Source organism: Oncorhynchus mykiss, chromosome 16 (assembly GCF_057628025.1).
Source record: "Oncorhynchus mykiss isolate SJ-2025 chromosome 16, ASM5762802v1, whole genome shotgun sequence".
Classification (NCBI taxonomy): Eukaryota; Metazoa; Chordata; class Actinopteri; order Salmoniformes; family Salmonidae; genus Oncorhynchus; species Oncorhynchus mykiss.
This window is the reverse complement of record NC_143037.1, coordinates 7,264,047-7,282,188: the sequence shown is the minus strand read 5'-3', so window position 1 is coordinate 7,282,188 and position 18,142 is coordinate 7,264,047.

Sequence of the window (18,142 nt, the reverse complement as noted above, 5' to 3'; positions counted from 1 at the left end):
CACGTAGCATGCAGACAGAGAAACAGAACAAGCAACACGTAACATGCAGATAGAGGAAACATAGAACAAGCAACACGTAGCATGCAGACAGAGAAACATAGGACAAGCAACACGTAGACAGAACACCATCACAACAAGCAACATGTAGACAGAACACCATCACAACAAGCAACACATAGACAGAACACCATCACAACAAGCAACACGTAGACAGAACACCATCACAACAAGCAACACGTAGACAGAACACCATCACAACAAGCAACACGTAGACAGAACACCATCACAACAAGCAACACGTAGACAGAACACCATCACAACAAGCAACACGTAGACAGAACACCAGCACAACAAGCAACACGTAGACAGAACACCATCACAACAAGCAACACGTAGCATGCAGATAGAGGAAACATAGGACAAGCAACACGTAGCATGCAGACAGAGAAACATAGGACAAGCAACACGTAGACAGAACACCATCACAACAAGCAACACGTAGCATGCAGACAGAGAAACATAGGACAAGCAACACGTAGACAGAACACCATCACAACAAGCAACACGTAGCATGCAGACAGAGAAACATAGGACAAGCAACACGTAGACAGAACACCAGCACAACAAGCAACAAATAAAATACGTAAATTCAACAAAGTGCTTCCACACCTGACAAGCTACAGACAACATGGAGAGCTGCAACACACAGCTAGGGATTACATGCACAAGTCTGATTGGCCTTGAGCTATGTCTTCATGTTTCTTGTGAAGGTGTGATAGGTGGTGCAGTCGTGTGTGTCTGATGGCAGTGCGTTCCAGACATGGGAAGCTCTCACAGGGAAAGCAGATTGACTGAAGGTGCTTTTCCTGAAGGGAACTATACAGTCACCTCTCATGGCAGACCTTGTGGATCTGTTGCCATGGGTTTGGGTTTTCTGTTTAACAAAAGTACTGAGTGGAGAGGGAGCCAGGCCATTCAAGACATGTGTCTGTGTATTGCACAAGATTTTCAAACTCAGGATTCATGCAAACTCATGCATTCTGAGGATGTAACAGTGACAGTTTCAAGCGCAGTTTCAAGAGCTTTGAAAGCCTGTTTGTAGACAGTGAATGGGTTTTAATGTTGTACAGCGAGCTTGGGCCCAACTAGTCAAGCAGTATGTTAAGTGGGTGGAGTATCATAGATTTGAAATACAGTTTTGCTACCTCTGTAGTCAAACAATTTGTATACATCGGAAATTATCTAGATTGAATTTGGTTATTTAAGTTACCCTTTTCAACCTGCTTTTTAAAAGAGAGGTTGGAATCAAGTATGATGCCAAGGCACTTCAAATCAGATACCAGCTGCAGCTTCTCCCCTGACACATAGACATCTGGCTCAGTAACATCTGATAGCACCTGGAGCTTCTCCCCTGACACATAGACATCTGGCTCAGTAGCATCAGATACCACCTGTAGCTTCTCCCCTGACACATAGACATCTGGCTCAGTAGCATCAGATACCAGCTGGAGCTTCTCCCCTGACACATAGACATCTGGCTCAGTAGCATCAGATACCAGCTGGAGCTTCTCCCCTGACACATAGACATCTGGCTCAGTAGCATCAGATACCACCTGGAGCTTCTCCCCTGACACATAGACATCTGGCTCAGTAGCATCAGATACCACCTGGAGCTTCTCCCCTGACACATAGACATCTGGCTCAGTAACATCAGATACCACCTGGAGCTTCTCCCCTGACACATAGACATCTGTCTCAGTAACATCAGATACCAGCAGGAGCTTCTCCCCTGACACATAGACATCTGGCTCAGTAACATCAGATACCAGCTGGAGCTTTTCCCCTGACACATAGACATCTGGCTCAGTAACATCAGATACCAGCTGGAGCTTTTCCCCTGACACATAGACATCTGGCTCGATAATATAATTTGCCCTCTTTGTGAAGAACATGCAGACATATTTTTTCCACATTGAGATGCAAATGATGAAATTATGGGTGTAACCGATGTGAAATGGCTAGCGGTGGTGACATGAGTCACCGAGCCACTTTGTAACCTGGACCATTACAGTAGTGAGTCACCGAGCCACTTTGTAACCTGGACCATTACAGTAGTGAGTCACCGAGCCACTTTGTAACCTGGACCATTACAGTAGTGAGTCACCGAGCCACTTTGTAACCTGGACCATTACAGTGGTGAGTTCTTGTGCAGCTTGTTTTTTTTCTCTTTACATGCACATATATCACTGTATCATCTGCATACATTTGAACTCCAGACCCAGTACAGAGAGAAGGCAGATCGTTAATGTACAGGCTGAACAGGAGGGGCCCCAGTATTGACCCTTGGGGCACTCCCACATCATAGCTGAGAGTGGGCAACAGCTCATTGCTCACTCTGACACACTGGGTTCTACCTTCAAGGTAAGATTTCATCCTTCTCAAGGCATCGGGGGAAAAGTTGAACTCTGGTTTTGTGATGAGAATCTCATGGTTAACAGTATCAAAAGCCTTCCTTAGGTCTAGTAATACAGCCCAACAACAACGCACCCTTTGTCCATATTGGATTTCACATTTTCCAGAAGAAAGCAGTTGGCCGTTTCTGTGGAGTGTTTCGCTCTGAAGCCAAACTGTTATGAAGTGTAATGTGAAGGGGCTGTTGTTGAGGTGGGCAATCAGTTGCTCTGCTACACACTTTAACAACCTTCCATACCACAGGTAGTATACTAATAGGCCTGTAGTTACTCACGTCAGCAGGGTCATCTGATTTAAAGATGGCCGTTATCATGGCCGACTTCCAGAAGACAATGCATATGTCTTCACACCCCAGAGTTAATACTAGATGATTGTGGACTACAGGAAAAGGAGGACCGAGCACGCTCCCATTCTCATCGACGGGTCTGTAATGGAGCAGGTTGAGAGCTTCAAGTTCCTTGGTATTCCACATCACCAACAAACTAACATGATCCAAGCACACCAAGACAGTCATGAAGAGGGCACAACAAAACCTATTCCCCCTCAGGAGACTGAAAAGATTTGGCATGGGTCCTCAGATCCTCAAAAGATTCTACAGCTGCACCATCAAGTGCTCGGCATCTGACCGTATGGTGCTGCAGAGGGTAGTGCAAACGGCCCAGTACACCACTGAGGCCAAGCTTTGACTTTCTGATTTTAAAAATAATTATTTAACTGTGTGTTGGTAGAATATCCAACCCTCCTCACCTGTATGACAGGAGTGTCTTCATTTATATCAATCACAGAGGAGTAAAGGAGGGTGTGTAAGGTAAGAAACCTCTCCTACGTGGGATACCTGACAGAATGTTAATTCTGTCAGAGCTGTTAATTTTTGTCTATTGAAACAGACCCCATTTCAAAGGAAACAAGCACTCATTAAGATCAGGTGTAGCCAATTAGTGGGCGCGGTCAACACACCTGAACACACTTAACAAGATAGAGGATAGAGAGAGTTTTGTTGATGCTGAGAACAGAATGTACATGTTTTTAAGTAACATTCTTAGAACATTCTTTGTGGTTTTTATGGAAAGTTCTTAGTGTTCTGAGAACGTTACTTTAAATAGAACCACGAGGAAACCTGCAGAAGACGTTGTGCTGAAGTACTGACATTTCCACCTAAGAAACATATGGTTATCAGAAAAATGATGTGCTAGAAAGGTTGTATGCAAAAAAAAATAACCATAGGACAACCACGCTTTCAGCCAAGCTCTCAGGAACATGTGGTTCTCAGAACATTGTGGGCTAACTGGGAGGGTTGACCACAACAGGGTTGACAATGCAATCTTAAATCAGTCGTAAATCCCCTTGTGACAAGGGGGATGGAAGCTTGCCGTGTGCAACAAGGACGGGCAATTGAATGCAAGCTTCACACAAAAATGAAAAAAAAAAAATCTAACATGGTTGACATGATATGGTTTACACACAAAACACCAGCGTAGAACCGTCTCTTTTACACTTTGTTTATTAGTATTTATTCATTAGTGTTTATTAGTTGTTCCGTGTTTCTGTTGGAAAAACATATTTCAAGTGGAATAGTTTCACCCTGTTAAAACTAGCGTTCAGTTCACCTAACAGGTTTGATCTTAAATCGAGGGACAATTGTATAATGAATCACATTAAATGAATAAATAATCTTCAGAAATGTCAAAGCAACAAAATAAACGTTGCTTTACAATGATGATGAAAATTCGGCACACATTTTTCCTAGAGGTCACAGAGGGACATGTCAAAATGTTGAATTTTGCCACTTTAGCAGGTCTTAATTCCTATTGAAAATCGTATTTATGGAATTCTCCATGTAGTCTATATTAAGATTAAAGGGTGCTTCATTCAACATAACAGGCTTTTAAAATGCAATATTGATGCACAATTTCTACTTAAAATATCAACGGGACACAAAAGGGATTTTTTTAGTGGAACGACCCAGCCCTGAAAACACTACAGATGGCAATATAAATACCACTTGCTTGATGTAAACGTCCCCCCTGGAGCAAATCAAATCAAATCAAATGTATTTATATAGCCCTTCGTACATCAGCTGATATCTCAAAGTGCTGTACAGAAACCCAGCCTAAAACCCCAAACAGCAAGCAATGCAGGTGTTCCATCAGCAGATCCAAAAAGGATTGCCAATACATTGAGGAATGTCTTGGCAGGTCATTTCATGTTCCTCAATGGAATAAAAGGTACGAGTTGTAAATAATAACATATTACTGATCTGCCAGCTTCTGTTTGAAATATATACGCTTTATATTTACCTCAGTATATCATATGGACCCTCTCTAAGGTTACATACCAGTGTATAGAAACCATTTGTCCACATCTCCTAACAAGTCAAACTTAGATGGATGTCTCCAGCTAATGAACTCTATATCATTTATGGGAATTTTATGTTTTTCATTTTAACATGTAGGCAGCAACCTATTGAAGGGTAAATTAGTTCAATGTAGCCAGCGAGCCAGGTAGAACAATTATAAACCATCATCAATTACTATCCTTCTCTCTATCCTTCTCTCTATCCTTCTCTCTATCCTTCTCTCTATCCTTCTCTCTATCCTTCTCTCAATCCTTCTCTCTATCCTTCTCTCAATCCTTCTCTCTATCCTTCTCTCTATCCTTCTCTCTATCCTTCTCTCTATCCTTCTCTCTATCCTTCTCTCAATCCTTCTCTCTATCCTTCTCTCAATCCTTCTCTCTATCCTTCTCTCTATCCTTCTCTCTATCCTTCTCTCTATCCTTCTCTCTATCCTTCTCTCTATCCTTCTCTCTATCCTTCTCTCAATCCTTCTCTCTATCCTTCTCTCTATCCTTCTCTCTATCCTTCTCTCTATCCTTCTCTCTATCCTTCTCTCAATCCTTCTCTCTATCCTTCTCTCAATCCTTCTCTCTATCCTTCTCTCAATCCTTCTCTCTATCCTTCTCTCTATCCTTCTCTCTATCCTTCTCTCTATCCTTCTCTCTATCCTTCTCTCAATCCTTCTCTCTATCCTTCTCTCTATCCTTCTCTCAATCCTTCTCTCTATCCTTCTCTCTATCCTTCTCTCTATCCTTCTCTCAATCCTTCTCTCTATCCTTCTCTCTATCCTTCTCTCAATCCTTCTCTCTATCCTTCTCTCTATCCTTCTCTCTATCCTTCTCTCTATCCTTCTCTCAATCCTTCTCTCTATCCTTCTCTCTATCCTTCTCTCTATCCTTCTCTCTATCCTTCTCTCAATCCTTCTCTCTATCCTCCTCTCTATCCTTCTCTCTATCCTTCTCTCTATCCTTCTCTCAAACCTTCTCTCTATCCTTCTCTCTATCCTTCTCTCTATCCTTCTCTCTATCCTTCTCTCTATCCTTCTCTCTATCCTTCTCTCTGTCCTTCTCTCTATCCTTCTCTCTATCCTTCTCTCTATCCTTCTCTCTATCCTTCTCTCTATCCTTCTCTCAATCCTTCTCTCTATCCTTCTCTCTATCCTTCTCTCTATCCTTCTCTCTATCCTTCTCTCTATCCTTCTCTCATTCCAAATCATGTCAGTTAAAACAACGCTTTCAAAAACAACAATGCATAGTTTGGATCTGCAAAACGATTTATTTCCAATTTAACCACGGCACGAGGAACTTGCACTTGAGGAACCGTGTTTTACGAGGTTTTATAGTATTCTGTCCTACATCTGATTGGTATCTTGATGTTTTTGGTACTCTACGTTAGACGTGTTCTCACTGTGGGGGGGGGGGGGGGGGGGGGGTTTAGCGGGTGGCTTTACTTGGCTCATTGCCCTCTAGCGCCTGCAGGCTGAACTCGGTCATCAGTTGAACAGTGTTTCCTCCGACACATGGGCTCATCTGGGTTCTGGGTTAACAGGACGGGTGTTAAGAAGCGCGGCTTGCAGGGTCATGTTTCGGAGGACGCATGACTCGACCTTTGCCTCTCCTGAGCCTGTTGGGGAGTTGCAGCGATGAGACCATTATAGAATAAGGCTATAATTTAACAAAATGTGGTCAAGGGGTCTGAATACTTTTCAGAATGCGCTGTATGTGGCTGTTACAGCTGGGCAATCGGGGGAGAAGGGCCTTGGTCAGGGAGGTGACCAAGACTGGGACAGGGTGTGCACAGGGACAGGGTGTGCACAGGGACAGGGTGTGCACAGGGACAGGGTGTGCACTGTAGGCTTTTGTTCCAGCCTAGTGCTAAGGTGTGGAGGCTACATCAGCTCTGTTGGTGCTGGGCTGGATCAAAAGCCTGCATACTCTGTGTGTGCCGGTAGGAACAGGATAAAAGAACAGAACATTACCCTTAAGGGAGGAATAAAGTTATATTGGATTATATTTTAAAGAGGCACATCAGAGATAAAAATGAAACCGAATGTACATGTTTGCCTGTCATTAAGAATTGAGAGCCATGTCCTCAATGACCTGTATATTTCTATTTGCGTCCCTCTGCGTTTTCAGTCGTGTCTGCAGAACAGATCTGGTAGGGTGGTTCAGGGCCTGACAAGTTCTGTTGAAAATAACCTGTAGTTAACTCATCTGGTATGGCCATATTATGAAACATCCGTTATTGCACTCTATGGTGACTTGGATAATTTATACTTGAATAACTTTTTTTTTAAATGTATTCAGATATAATATTAATGTTTTCATATGTGTGTCCATATTGTCCATTAGTTTCTTGTGGATAGACCATATGGTTCAAGAGAAAATAGCCTCATTCATTAAAAAAAACATCTAATTAACAATGGCGTTATTTTCAATGAAATCTGCAACTCTTCCATCTATTGTCTTTTTTCACAGCTGCCACCAGTTTGGCTCCAAAACATTAACAACAAAGACATGTTGACACAGAAAAAACAAAAAGGGGTGTTAAAAATAAATATATATGAAGGACATTTAATGCTGAAACCCTCATATTAAACACCAATGGTATTTACTAAGTCGATGGGTTATATTTAGGATCATGTTTTTCAGCTTTGTCAGTCTATTTTTTATTTTAAAATCATATTTTTAAAAAATTGAATATGTGTATTTTACATGTGATAAGGCCAAGCAGAGGGCCAGAGGTAATTAGACACCTGTGATTATCTGAAGTACCCAAAAAGGCCATTAATGTCATCTGATAAAATTCCATACATCCCTTGAAAGTTACCACAATTCTGGTAGTTTACCGGTAAACTTCGAAAGTTGCCAGTTAAATAGCCTTCCTTTGCAACCCTACACACTGTGTGTGACTATAGAGACAGTTGGTTCCACACCTCTAGTGTTCGTCAGAGAGACTTCTAAAGAGATTGGTTTGTAGAGAACTCACCGGTTAATACTCATACGATACTTATTGTTTGTTGTTGTGTATATTTAGTGAATAATCTGACACGATCTAGAATAGACCAGCCCAGTGGAGTGTAATGGACTGAACCGTTCGTACAACCAGCCATGCTCGATTCCATTCAGCTCAGTAAACTATATCGACATGGAAAGTAAACACTTCCATTGTCAAAGTAAACACATAACAACGATAGTCCAACAGGAATATACTAGACTATTAGTAATAAAGCAATAACAACGGTATGAGTAACAGCATTAACGGCAATAACAACCAATGATATTAATGAGAATAAACATTGTAAAATGAACACTGGTACCAGTTGTAACATAACTTCTTGAGGTTGCCGGGAATTCGACAGTAACTTACAGGCGTCTCAGTGGCAAGTATAATTATTTATTTTTATATTACAGTACACCTACACCTGGCTACTTTGAAGAATTACAATTTTTTTGGTTACTACATGATTCCATATGTTTTATTTCATAGTTTTGATGTCTTCACTATTATTCTACAATGTAGAAAAATAAAGAAAAACCCTGGAATGAGTAGGTGTTCTAAAACTGTTGACTGGTGCTGTATATTTTGTTGTTGTTGTTGTTGTTGTTGTTGCCTGTCTTGCATGTTATTTTGGCATTAATACGTGTCACATATCAGTTTGCAAACAATGAAAATGATTGAGTTAATAAAGCCACATACAAACTTTTTGATGGCTTTCTTGAGTAAGGCAGCTCCTAAATGCAGGTGTTTCAGTATAGCTCGGTGTTTTCTGTGTTGGTGGGGCAGCCAGGGGGTTCTCTAGTTTCGCTGTGATTGGCTCAGTGTTCTGTCACTCATGGGGACACTACAGTACAGTACGTCACTGGAAAATCTACGGCTCGTGCTAAAAAATTCAAGCAACTTGGGTGCTGCCATAGAGGTATATTAGAAGTGCCCATTCAAGAAGGCTCGAGTTCATTGGCCACAGATAAAATTATGTCAAAACACGTTATATCTACAGTATATCATACTTTCAAAATCTTAGCTAGCAAGCTAGACAAGCAGTCACCGTCATGAATCAAGTCAACAATCTACTGGCAATCACTAGTCTGCTATTCAGTGGAGTGGGTGTGTGGTCCAAGTCTGGGTTTAAGGGTCTCTTTTTCAAGCTTAAAAGGATAGACATTCAATTCGGGAACTCTGGCCTCTTTATAGAGCTACGAACTGAAGATGCCTGACGTCATCATTATTCAACCTTGTTTTTTTCCAAGTTCCCAGTTGTCTTGAAAGCACCATAAATCCAGGGAATGCCAGATTGATGACAAAATTAGCCAACAAAGGACTGCCACGCCAACGTCCTGTTGAAGTGAGCACAACACAACAAAGTGGGTCCACAATGTATTGTATGCTGCTGTATAAATGATTTAATATGCCAGGGAGATATGTATAATGTAGTTAAGAAAGCAATACTAAGTGTATGTTATGTAGTAAGCTGTTAGTAGCCCGTGTGTCTCACCCTAATAATTTGGTCCCTTTTCCCCTCATCATTTGGCCTACCGTTCTGACCTGGTGGTGCACATGTAGCCTATAGCCTGTTTTCAGAGAAATGTCATTAAATATTGTAAGAGCTTTCATTGTCTGCTTATATGCCACTTTTATTTATCCTAGAGTTCTGACTTGGTGTACAGGGAGAATACTATAAGAACGGCACATGTTCTGAATTATGTCGCTGTACATTTCAGTGCTGAACAAATAGTTGACTACGTTCGTCCTAGCTTGCTCATTAATGTCTTAATTCGAAATTACGGATTGCCTCTTATCCGCTTGTCGTTCCTTTGTCATAGTTTGTACATCTCAACTGTCAACCACATTTGTTTAAGAAAGTCAGCCATATCAGCTATATTTTTTTTAAAGGCAGTAAATGAAGCTGAATGAACTGTTTCGCTGCCAGACAAGACTCCACTGGTAGCCAGGTGTAGCAGTGGTAAGGTGTTGGGACTGCTGTTGGGACTCTGCTGTTGGGACAGCTTTATGTTGGCCCTGAATGTTCCCTAACAGCTACTGTTGTGTTCTGTAGTGGCTTTGCTGGCGTGCATGAAAATTAAATGGGGGGAGGGGGTTTATCCCACCAAGATTTACATGCTAAAATCGCCACTGGATAATATCCAAAATGTGTGTACATTTTATCTCTCTCCCTCTTCATTTCACCCCGCCTCTATCTTGCTTTCTTTCTCCCCCTTCTCCCTCTGTCCTGTAGCCAGAGCCTTTCATTTTGAGTGTCTGGTCTAATCAGTCACACCCCTCCACTCCCCTCCACCTGAATCCATCTCTACTCCTCTCTTATGTAATCCTTCTATCACAGATGGAGAGAGAGAGATGGGGGAGAGAGAGAGAGAGAGAGAGAGAGAGAGAGAGAGAGATGGGGGAGAGAGAGAGATGGGGGAGAGGGAGAGAGAGAGAGAGATGGGGGAGAGAGAGAGAGAGAGAGAGAGAGATGGGGGAGAGAGAGAGAGAGATGGGGAGAGAGAGAGAGAGATGGGGGGAGAGAGAGAGAGAGATGGGGGAGAGAGAGGGAGAGAGAGAGAGAGAGATGGGGGAGAGAGAGAGACAGATGGGAGAGAGAGAGATGGGGAGAGAGAGAGAGATGGGAGGGAGAGAGAGAGAGAGATGGGGGAGAGAGAGAGAGAGAGAGATGAGAGAGAGAGAGAGAGAGAGAGAGAGAGAGAGAGAGAGAGAGAGAAATGGGGGAGAGAGAGAGAGAGATGGGGGAGAGAGAGAGATGGGGGAGAGAGAGACATGGGGGAGAGAGAGAGAGATGGGGGAGAGAGAGAGCGAGATGGGAGAGAGATGGGAGAGAGAGAGAGAGAGAGAGAGAGAGAGAGAGAGAGAGAGAGAGAGACATTTATCTGTCCTGTCTATCTGCTCAGTCTCTGTCCAGCAGAACCTGTTGACAACAGAAATAATTACATTTTCCTCCATTTATACTTCTATTGCTTTGAATTACTTTCCATTCCACAGGCAAGTGTTGTTTGTCTCTCCAGACAAGAACATTGCTGTTTATCGGTCACTGTCAGTCAAACATTTGAGAGGACAGAAAATGAACACAATGCTAGCTTAGCACAACAATCATCTACCAATGTTCTGGTATGTATTAGATCGAATTCTATTCAGTACCTACGTTCTGTGTTCGTGGTAACACCTCCATGGAATACTGAACCAGACAGAATGTTTCAAATTGAGGTTGTTTAAACAGTCCTGCTTGTTATACATCTCTCAACTCTCTGACACAACTCCTGAGGTTCATTGATATGTGTAAAGCAGAGAGACACAGGTGTCAACTGTATGTCCTTGGTTCCTGTTGGCTTTTGTGCTTTTTTGAATGTGAATTTCCGGTACACCTTACGTAAGACTAACTAAAGACGATGCTGTATTTTTTTGTCTTCCACATTAAAAAACAAATGGTTCTATATAGAGCCAAATAAGGATCATTTGGCTTGTCGCTATAGCAGAAGCCTTTTTGGTGCTATATCCCTAGTCAAAATATCCTATAGGATCTTTCCAATAGAATTCTATAGAATTCTCACAATCCTATAGAATGTTGTGACACCTGTATCAGAATCTTATTGGAATTCTATTGAACACATTTTTTCCTATTGAGAATCAAAAACAATCCTATTGGACCTTATAGGATATACCTTATCAATGTCAAAACCCTATTCTGATGTGTTCAAATCAACATGTACTACCCACACATACATGTCCCACAATAGTAACCATACTACTTGTATTTTTTATACGAGCACCTTGTAAACTGCATATGCACCAAAAAACCAATTGGCAATTAATCAATCCTATTGATAAGGGGGGAAATTAGGTTGTATGCGCTGTTGAAACTAACACAACTCAAAAACCACATGGAAACTTAATATTGTTTGTATCACTCATTAGAAGAAAACCTTGCATTATGATTTTTGGGGTGGCCAAAACGGAAAGAGAAACGCAAAACTTTCTGTTAATCACTCATATTGATATCATGTTGAAATCAATAGAACGAGAGGGAGGAGTCGGGTTGCTCGTCCTGTTAGAACTAACCTTACTAAAAAAAACATCTAAGAATAACATGTATATATCACTGGTTAGAAGACAATTTGCTAAAGTCAATCATCAAAATTCTAGAATGTCGGCTGTAAGTTTTGGGAGGCTGGCGAAACGCGGAAGGGAACAAATCAGTTGCTTTGTTATTCAACGTTAACCAATCACAATCCGTCATACTAAATCAACAGTGACGAGGGTTGGCTGTTATTTGAGTGATAGTTTGACTCTCAAATCCATGTCTAGGTTATGAGGCCAGCAACTTTTATACAGAGAACGCCCCAAATTTTTCCTGCCATTTGAGCTTGAAAATTATAGTAGAATTCTATGTCCTAAAACCGCTTGCGCATATGACAAACCCAAAGATATTGATCTGTTTTTAAGCAATCGATGTTGTGTCATTGTGATTAGTATAAATGTTTATACTAATATCACTAATCTGTGTAATTACACTCAATTAGATGTGGTCAAAACATGAGGTTGTGTAATAAAGTAACACATACTGTCCACATGCAGGAAATGAAAAGCAAAAAATCTTAAATAACCTAAGATGTAGCTTTATTGCACAATCTCACAGCTAAATATGGCACATATTGTGGTTAGCGCTTTGGACTTGTAACTGAAAGGTTTCAAGATCGAATCCCTGAGCTGACAAGGTAAAAATCTGTTGATATCCCCCTGAACATGGCAGTTAACGCACCGTTCCTAGGCTGTCATTGAAAATAAGAATTTGTTCTTAACTGACTTGCCTAATTAAATAAAGGCAAAAAAAAAAAATAGCAAGCCTATTCTCTCATATTACTGAACAACTACTGTAATGAAGCGGAGAATGAAATACGTATTTTTCAAACATCTGCCATATTGCAATTTGTTCCAAGACGCACCTGATGCGAGCCGTGTGATGTGACACTGACAGAGATCAACATCTCCATTAGAAACTTAGAGGGAAAACGTAAATATGCAACACCTATGATGGGTTATGACTTTGGCTTCTGGACAACAAAATCAAGTTGATACTGTACACAAACCAGTTAAACAGGAGAGAAATGATGTGAAACTTTTTTTGGTTGCTAGCTTTGCTGTCTTTGTTGGCTGCTTCGTGCTGCTCCCCTCTCTCTGACTGCTCACTACAAACTGCGTCTGAGTTTCCTAGCAACGAGTCTCTGCTCTGGTTTGCTCCCGGCTCACTCTGACTAGAGACAGCCAGTTAGTTAAGGTAAGAAAGCTACGTTTTAACTCTAAACTCAATCTACATTACTATTTTTTGATTTTGCTGTGACTCTTATGTGGATGAAGTAATAATATATATTTGTTGTTCTGATGTGAGGAGCATCCAGATGCTGCACTTGATGCATTTATGAAATTGCATCTTCCAATTATTGATAAACGTGCACCTGTTAGAACTGTTAAGGCTCCATGGATTGATGAGGAATTGAAAAATGGTTGAAAGAGATGGGGCAAAATGAGTGGCTAATAAGTCTGGCTGCACATCTGACTGGCTGACTTACTGCAAATTGAGAAACTATGTGACAAAACTCAACCAACAAAAAGCCAAGATCAATGATATAAAGTATGATGGAAAAAAAACTTTGGAGTACTTTAAATGAAAGTATGGGCAGAAAGACAAATTCAACATTTTTTATCGAATCAGACGGCTTATTTATCGCAAAATCATTTGATGTTACAAATTATTTTAATGACAACTTCATTGGTAAAGTAGGCCAAGTTAGGCAGCAAATGCCAACAACGAACAGTGAGCCATCATGTTCATGCATAAAATAAAATAAAATAATGAAAGAAAAGCAGTGCAAGTTTAAATTTGGTAAAGTTAGTGTGGGAGAGGTGGAAAAATAATTGCTATGATCAATAAAGACAATCCTCCTGGCATTGACAACATAGATGGAAAGCTACTGAGGATGGTAGCTGACTGTGGCCACTCCTATCTGTCACAATGCATCTTTAATCTAAGTCTATTGGAAGGTGTTTGTCCTTAGGCCTGGAGGGAAGCCATAGTCATTCCGCTTCCCAAGAATGGTGAAGCCGGCTTGAATCAGTTGAAACGCATTCTCTGGAGTGATGAATCACGCTTCACCATCTGTCAGTCCTATGGACAGATTTGGGTTTGGAGGATGCCAGGAGAATGCTACCTGCCCGAGTGCATAGTGGCAACTGTAAAGTTTGGTGGAGGAGGAATAATGGTCTGAGGCTGTTTTTCATGGTTCGGGCCCCTTAGATCCAGTGAAAGAAAATCTTAATGTTACTCTGTAAAATTCTAAATGATCCTGTGCTTCCAACTTTGTGGCAACAGTTTGGGGAAGACCCTTTCCTGTTTCAGCATGACAGTGACCCCGTGCACAAGGCGAGGTCCATACAGAAAGGGTTTCTCGAGATCGGTGTGGAAGAACTTGAATGGCCTGCACAGAGCCCTGACCTCAAACCCATTGAACACCTTTCGGATGAATTGGAACTCCGACTGCGAGCCAGTGTAACAGTTGTTAAACTACTATGTGAATTTCACCAGGTTCATATATCAATATGTTGTGTTGATTTGTTATGCATGCCTGCATCCTGGGAGAAGGGGAGTGGGTACTTACGTTTTGCCCGGCGTGCTCGTGCTCAAATCATTTTGATGCACTGAGAGAGAAAGAGGCGACGATTCTCAGAACATATGTGCTCTACAAATGTTTTATTTCCTTTTGGAATCAGATGCAGGATGCAGAGAGTCAGCTCTGCTTGATTAAAACTACCTGATCTCCAAAGTCCACGTTTATAGTCTCAATCAACCACACACAACGCAGAGTTACAGCGGTGCAGTATAGCACCGGCTACACCAGGCCTAATCAACCAACATCAGTGCCTGACCTCACTAATGCTCTTGTGGCTGAATGGAAGCAAGTCCCCACAACAATGTTCCAACATCTAGTGGAAAGCCTTCCCAGAAGAGTGGAGGCTGTTATAGCAGCAATGTTCCAACATCTAGTGGAAAGCCTTCCCAGAAGAGTGGAAGCTGTTATTCTGTAGCAGCAAAGTGGGGACCAACTCCATATCACTGTCCATGATTATGGAATGAGATGTTCAATGAGCAGGTGTCCCAATGACCCAGATTCGTCCGTCGGACTGCCAGATGGTGAAGCTGCCTATATTGCAAATGAATACAAATGGAGTCTTATTAACTATTTATCTAAATAACTAAAACTTGTATAGACTTTAGCAAAATTTGGGCAGTTGTAATTGCATGACAAATAGCCGGAGAACTGAAAATCAATATTCCTAATCAGTCATTAAGATAGAAAAATATAACTGAGGCCAAGGAATTTGACCTTTTTATCCAAATACAATTATTGGATTATATATTATCGAAGTGGGGTTCAGGCTCAGCTCTTAGACTGACGAGCAGAGGGCTATCCTACGAAGCAGGTTTGAGGTGTTATCGACTTAACTTTCGTAATCTCTTGAGTTCAACTCTGAATAACCGATCATGCAGAAGTGTCTCACCTTTTAGCCAGGTACATTTCTATGGCAACGAATCCTTCAGAAGGAACCTGCTCTGGGGCTAACTCACACCTAACTCCACTTACCCTGAATGAAATGACTGATCCATGAGTTGAGGACGATTGAAATCAGATTCCCTCCCTCTTGCAAAGATTGCGTCATCATCCCCTTCATTTGAGGGAGACGACTGATTCGATATTTTGTCAATCTTTTTTTTTTGTGTGTTAAAATATATCACATTACACATTTAGTAATGACAATGCATTTCACCTTCACACAATGTAACACTTGTGGTACTTGTGCATTGATAAAGAACAGCAAGCACACCAAGCACACCAAGAACACCAAGCACACCAAGCACACCCCAGACAGCATTAAAGATGAGTAATAAAATAAAGATGATGCTTCTAAAAGACTATTTCACACCACCGCCTGTTGAATCTGCAAGATAACTTTTCTTTCATTTTGATTTTGACACGCATCAAAATGTGGTACTGACTCACCCGAGGATTGATATTTCAGCATTTTGCACAATGACGAAGTCTGCGTTTCGACTAGCCTTGTGCAACATGCACGCACAGTTACAAGCCTGCTAAAGTTAGTGGCAGGCGGACAAGAAATATCCCCCTTTGTAGTACAGATAAAGCCTGAACTGTAATATGAAGCTAACTGAAGCTGGGTAGCGTTAGAAAACCCTGAGTAGATCTAGCTTGCTTCGTAGGATACCCCTCAGGGCTCTCCAGCCCTGTTCCTGGAGAGCTACCGTCCTGTAGGATTGGATTTTAAACCTAAAGGTGGGTAGTGTCATGATGTTGACCTCTTTATAGCAAGCCCCATCCCCCTCTCCCTGTCTCCTACACCCAGGCTGCTGTGGTCAGAGAGAGGTCGTAAATTCCTGGAGGAGATTATCTCCTCATGGCCACAGTATAGAGACAGAGTGCATTTTCATAGAGAACAAAGGAATTTCTTACACCTCACAGAACTGGAGAACCGAACAACATTTATGTTCTGGAGAAGATATAAAAGATCGGTGAAGAATCCAGCTACGAACTTGTCCGTTTGGTACAATTATGTGAAACTCATGGGAGACAATACGGCCACATTACCATAACGCTGTTTATATAATAGCCTCAGATATGAGGCTTACATCTAATTGTTGTATAAGATGAATGAGTGAGGATGATACTGTTTGTGAAATTGTGTAATGTGATTTTGGACTGTTTAATGAAGGAAACTCCAATTCCCTTTGGAGTTTGACTAAATCAGAGGACCGCCCATGAGCACAGTTATGGTCGGGCATCCTGGGACAGGCCCTTTTCTGCAATTCCGAATAAAACCCCCACCAACAGACCATGTTGCTCTCAATTACGAGAGGACAAAGGTTGCAGACCAGCTTACCTCGATAACAAGAGGGCCAAGGTTTGAGACCAGACTGTTGAATCTTTTAACCATCCCACGTGGTTAAACTCTTAGAATATCGATACCGGCAGAAGTCTGGTATTAATTACTAGTCTGCAGCTAGGAATTCGATATCATTGACCGCGAAGACCGACAACCGCCGAAACATCTACCCATAACAACATGAATGAATGTCACTCTGAACTATCCATTCTAACCACGACGGAGAGAGTGGACAAACTCTCCAACAGAAACAAACTTTTCAACAGAGACCCCGACGACACACTGAGCGTAAATATATATGTATTAATTGCAATGGATTAGCATTTCAATTGTTATAATTATCAACTGTGTGTTGTCTTATCTCAGTCGACCCCCACTTCCCTTTTGTACACCAAGCCGCGATGCCGGTTTATTCCACTAGGGAAACTCCGTTATCATTTCCTTGTAACTATCTGCTGTTTGTTTATGCATTTCTGTGAATTACTTAGTTAGTAAATAAATGATTTTAAGACAATTGATGTATGGATGACTCATAGTGAAGACTGGGTTCGTGCAGATAACCAACAATTTACGATGTTTGGAATGAGACTAACGTGAGGTAAAGAAGAATTTATTAATCAGAAGACTATTGATCAGATATGAAAATATCTGAAAAGTTATATTAGGGAAATTATAATTTTGTAATCTGAATATTTTCCTTGGTGCCCTGACTTCCTAGTTAATTACAGTTACATGATTAATCAGTTTAATCGTGTAATAATAATTACAGAGAGTCATTTGATAAAGATTAATCTTCAGTTTAGTGATGCCAAAGACACGACAGTAGCTTATCTGGAACAGGGTTGGAATTTAAACCTACAGGTTGGTTGCATTCCTGGAACAGGGTTGGATTTAAGACCTACAGTACAGGTGGGTAGCTCTGCTGGAACAGGGTTGGATTTAAGACCTACAGTACAGGTGGGTAGCTCTCCTGGAACAGGGTTGGATTTAAGACCTACCGAACAGTTGGGTAGCTCTCCTGGAACAGGGTTGGATTTAAGACCTACAGAACAGTTGGGTAGCTCTCCTGGAACAGGGTTGGATTTAAGACCTACAGAACAGTTGGGTAGCTCTCCTGGAACAGGGTTGGATTTTAAACCTACAGGTGGGTAGCTTTCCTGGAACAGGGGTGGATTTTAAACCTACAGGTGGGTAGCTTTCCTGGAACAGCGTTGAATTTAAAAATAACAGGTTGGTTGCATTCCTGGAACAGGGTTGGATTTAAGACCTACAGAACAGTTGGGTAGCTCTCCTGGAACAGGGTTGGATTTAAGACCTACAGAACAGTTGGGTAGCTCTCCTGGAACAGGGTTGGATTTAAGACCTACAGAA